General features: G+C 31.1%; 1 pseudogene; it reads left to right on the top strand.

Annotated features, from left to right (window-relative positions):
• The first annotated feature begins 396 nt into the window (after positions 1 to 396).
• Positions 397 to 825, top strand: LOC114049461 (annotated as a pseudogene).
• The last annotated feature ends 4,010 nt before the right edge of the window (positions 826 to 4,835 follow it).

Here is a 4,835-nt window from a genome sequence, read left to right as displayed (position 1 = left end):
GGACAAGATGAAGTTCTGATGAAAAGTCTATTATCTACTGTGATTGTTTGAAATTATTGAACTTATGAAACTAGGGCAGAGAGAGAAACAGTATCATTTGCACCCCCAAAGTGTGGGCCATATATTTCTTCTGTCCCTAGTTGGAGTATAAACTTGATGATTTGTAGAGAAGTTTTGTTTTTCATTGGATTGTTTCTTGCACTAGTATTAAATCTATTTCAGATTCAGAGAAATGTCACACTCTTTCCACCTGATGTGATTTCAAGCATCTTTTCTTCAGCATGGTGGATATCACCATGCTGTGGTAAAGCTTCAGCTGTGATTGTATTATTATACCCCTACATTGACAGGTATCTGGGATATTCACATAAATTTAAAAGAAAACTGTTCAGTGTAATGTAATATGTGGCAGTCTTTCTTGATAAAAATCATGCTAAAGTAGATTTTGACAACAATCTACAGTTGTTTCTCACACTAATTGTACTATCCATTGGTTTGTGATAGACTTTTGATAGATCATGAGGTAGTTTTGGCTCTGGAGTAGGAATTACTTTCTTGGCAAACTTGGTCACTCAACTACTAGTCCATAATGGGGTTTATCAATATAAATCCCCAAATTTCTTTAAGTTCATTCTTGGTACCCGGTGTTTGTTTGTTTGTTTGTTTGTTTGTTTTTGCTGGTGGCATAACAGTTGGATATGTATGAATGTAAAGGTACTGTAGAAAAATCTCAACAAGAGTGAAGAAAGCAAAAATATATTTTTGCATAGAAAAAAAAAGATTCAAAGAAGCATACAAATAATAGAGATACCCAGAAAACATTGAACTGTAAAATTGCCAAGATGCAGTTTTTTCCCTTTGGTGCAATATTATTGCAATCTGTGATTGCTACTACTGTAAATCAGTTCCAAACCTGGGTGTTAGATTTAAGTAACTATAAAATAAGAGGATGCACCACAAATAAGAATATTGATTAATGGATGAGTTTAAATTTTTTAACATAACATATATTGTATCACAATGTTAATGTGCCAAAACATTCTATTATTGTCATACAGAAAGTTAGCTATGAACATTTAAAAAAAATTTTTTTTTGAAATGGCACACTATAAAAAAGGAAAGCCAAGAATTCAATTGAACAGCTGATGTTTTCCCTTTTTTAAAATTTTCCTGCCTTTTATGTTTCTATGCACAGCAGTATGAATTATGGGTACCCAAATTGGTGGTTGAGATTCTGTCTTAAATGTGTAAACAAAAACTTGGGGTATTTGAATATTTTGTCTCTTTTGATAAAAATGAACTTTTCATGAAATGTTTTAAAATATATATCTACCTGTAACACTGGAGATGATCCAAAGAATAAACACCCATTTAGAGAAATTTTTACAAGTATTGTTTGTGAAGCCCATGAAAGATTATCAATATTATTATTTTTTCAGCCTAAATCTAGGAGAGAATGAAATAGGAAATAATAAAAGTCATTAAAAAGCAAAATTAGAATGAATGTGAATTTTTTAAAGAAAATGGCTTTCTGCAACTATGCAATGTTTAAATTGTTTTTTATGTTTAAAATGTATTTTAATAGTCACAAGGAATTTAGTACCTCTTAATTCTTTTCCACATATAACAACTCCCAAACCTGTAGAAATTAAGGTACTCTTTGGGGAGTTTTCTGGTAATGTTACCAAACCATTTTGGTTTGGTTCACTTGTTAGTGGAAGCCTTGGATATACACCTCATTATATGCAATTGGGGGCATATAATTCCTTATGTATTAACATATCCAGCAGTGAAGAGGTCCAGTTTATTGATTTTATGTATATATATACATATATGTGTGTGTATGCATATGTATATGTGTATGTGTGTATGTCTATACATATGTATTTACATATACACATATATACATATACACACATATATATACACACATATATATTGAATTTTATGTACATTAAAGTTCATATTTAAAAGTTTTGTGCATTTTACCTGCTTTTTAACATGATAGTCACTTAAGAATAGTTTTAAGCATATGATCAATTAATTTATTTCCAAATTTCATATTTGAAATTGATAACAATTTGTTACATGGGGAAAATTATTTCAAAATATTCAGTGCATGTATGTGTGTATCTACGTATAAGTATATGTCTACACACACACACATATACTCCTACAATATTAAGTAGACTTTTAAAATAGTAAAGTGTAAAGATCTTGTTACCAGACTGAGAATTTTTATGAAAAAATTTTAATCTGCTTTCATATTTTAAGGCTGATAATTTTGAAATCCTAAAAACAGGATTCATACTGAACATGTGGACCCAGCCTTTACTACAACAGCATATGTAGGCTACCATAAATTATTATGTTATCTTCAAGGAACTCTTGTTAATTTGGAATAATATATATTTTAGATACAACTTTGTAAGTACTATAAAAGCTTTACTAATAAATTAGTATTAGCTTATTTAAGTAATCTAATTTATTAAGTACTCTGACATATTTACTTTAAACCTTGTTTTTTTTTTAAAAGCAAAGGGCATATTAAATATATAATTATTTAAAAAAAATAAACTACCTGTTTGGTCTATGGAGAGGGGAAGAAAAATTCACAGGAAGTAAAATGGACACTTTTAATTATGTAAAATTTTTAAAAGTTTTTATATAAGCAAAATCAATTCATCTAAAATTAGAAGAGTATCAGAAATTGGGGGGGTGGGTGAGCTTTTGTAGCAAGTTTCTCTAAAAACCTCATTTCTAAGATTGATAGGGAACCAATACATATTTTCAAGTATAAGAACCATTCCCCTAATTGATAGGTTGTCAAAGGATATGAATAGGGAGTTTCAGAAAAAGTAATCCAAGCCATCAAAAGCAATATGAAAAAAAAAATTCTTTGTATCCCTAATACTTAGAGAAATATAAATTAAAACTACTATGAAGTACTACATGATATGTATCAGATAGGTGATTTAGACCCCCCTCCAAAAAGAAAAAGGAAAATGATATTTGTTGGAGGAGTTATGGGAAAAATAATTGCAATAATATGCTATTTATGGAGCTCTGAACTGATCCAGCCATTCTGGAAAGTAAATTAGAAGCAAAAGTTATTAAACTGCCATCTTGGGGGGGTGGGAGGGAGAAAAAAGAAATTTACATGATAACTTTGTTATGTATTTAAAAGGAATAGCAAGTTGTACATAATGGATTTGCAGTTTCATGTGAAATTTTTAAAAATTTTATTATCTTATGGAAATGCTTATTTAATCCATAAATAAAAAATAAAATTTTTAAAAAGCTATTAAACTGTGTCAAACTGTCTCACTTAGTGACATTGCTATTGCTGGGTCCATTCCCCAAAGAAATGAAAGAAAGAGGAAAGGGACGCAAATGTACAACAATATTTATTACAGCTCTGTTTAAGGTGACAAAGAGTTGGAAACTGAAGGGGTATCCATTAGTTGGGGAATGGCTGAACAAGTGACAGCATATGAATATGATGGAATACTATTGTTCTATAAAGAAATGTTGAAGGCAATGATTTCAGAAAAAGTGGACTGAACTGATACAGAGTCAAAAGAACCAGGAAAACAATTAATAAAATGACAACAATATGGTAAACACAAACAACTTTGATAGACTTAAGAACTGTAACCAATACAATGATCACAATTCCAGAAGACTGGTGATGAAACACGCAGCCCACCTCTAGAGGTGATGGATGTGGAGTACAAATTAAGATATCTTTTTTGGCCATGATTAATATAGTAATTTGTTTTGCTTGAATACACATGTTTCTAATAGGTGTTGTCTTTTATCCTTTCTCAAAGGGGATGGGAATGAGAGGGAGAAAATGAAGATCTGAAAATAAAATAAAGTTTAATTTTTAAAAAGAAATTCTCTTTGAGGTTTGATTGGCTCAGCTTGTTGATGCAGAGTCTTATTCTCCAATATCAAAAGCCACCAGGAGCTCCTGTTCCCTCTCTGATACTAATTATGGACTGGCAGCATGAACAACCTTGGGAAGTTGTGCTCAGATGAATCAATGTGTTGTCCTGAATATCATTCCTTCCTTACTATTGCTGAGTAAACCTATTTTTGTTCACTATAGAATGATCTATAAGTATCTCATTGCATTCCAATATTAGACCTAAAGTACCAGAGAACTAGCCTGAATTAAGCACGGGTCACAATAATCAGCATGACAAATATAAGGTCTTTGAGGCCAGATATTTTTCTGTGTATTTTTGTGTTTGTATTTTTGTTTCCTTAGCTACTAGCACAGAGTCTTACATAGTAGTCACTTAATAACTGGCTTTTAAATCAATTGAAATAATAGTTGACAGCAAGAGAAGAAGAAACTTTTCTTTGGAGAGGAAAGAAAAGAATGTTAAAAGAAATTGGTGTCAGATGCAAATTAATTCAAATTAATCGCCTCTTAATATTGCTTGAATGTATTACAGCACAGACCAATTGGTGACTGTAATGATGATGCAAAATCATCAATAAAAGTTTATATCCAGGATCTTCATTTTAACACACAAGGGAACTTGAAATACAGTCTAGAAAGATTGTATCCCAAATAGGCAAAATAGGAATGTCTAATAATGAAAAGAGTTAACCTTCAAAACCTTGTCTATACAGTAGATCATTCCTTGACATTTTGGCTGATTCAGGATTGCTTTACCTAAAAGACAACTTCTGAAAATGAAGAGGGCAATATCAGAGGCTATATAGAACTGAACCTGAAGCCGGGAAGATCTGTCCTGCCACTGATATATAATCTATATCCCTGACCATATTGTTAATCTTCTCAATGCAACAGGCATTTG

The sequence above is a fragment of the Vombatus ursinus genome, unplaced genomic scaffold (genome assembly GCF_900497805.2).
Source record: "Vombatus ursinus unplaced genomic scaffold, bare-nosed wombat genome assembly UNPS02014798.1, whole genome shotgun sequence".
NCBI lineage: Eukaryota > Metazoa > Chordata > Mammalia > Diprotodontia > Vombatidae > Vombatus > Vombatus ursinus.
The sequence above is the reverse complement of the archived record's forward strand: the minus strand, read 5'-3'. Positions and strand labels throughout refer to the sequence as shown.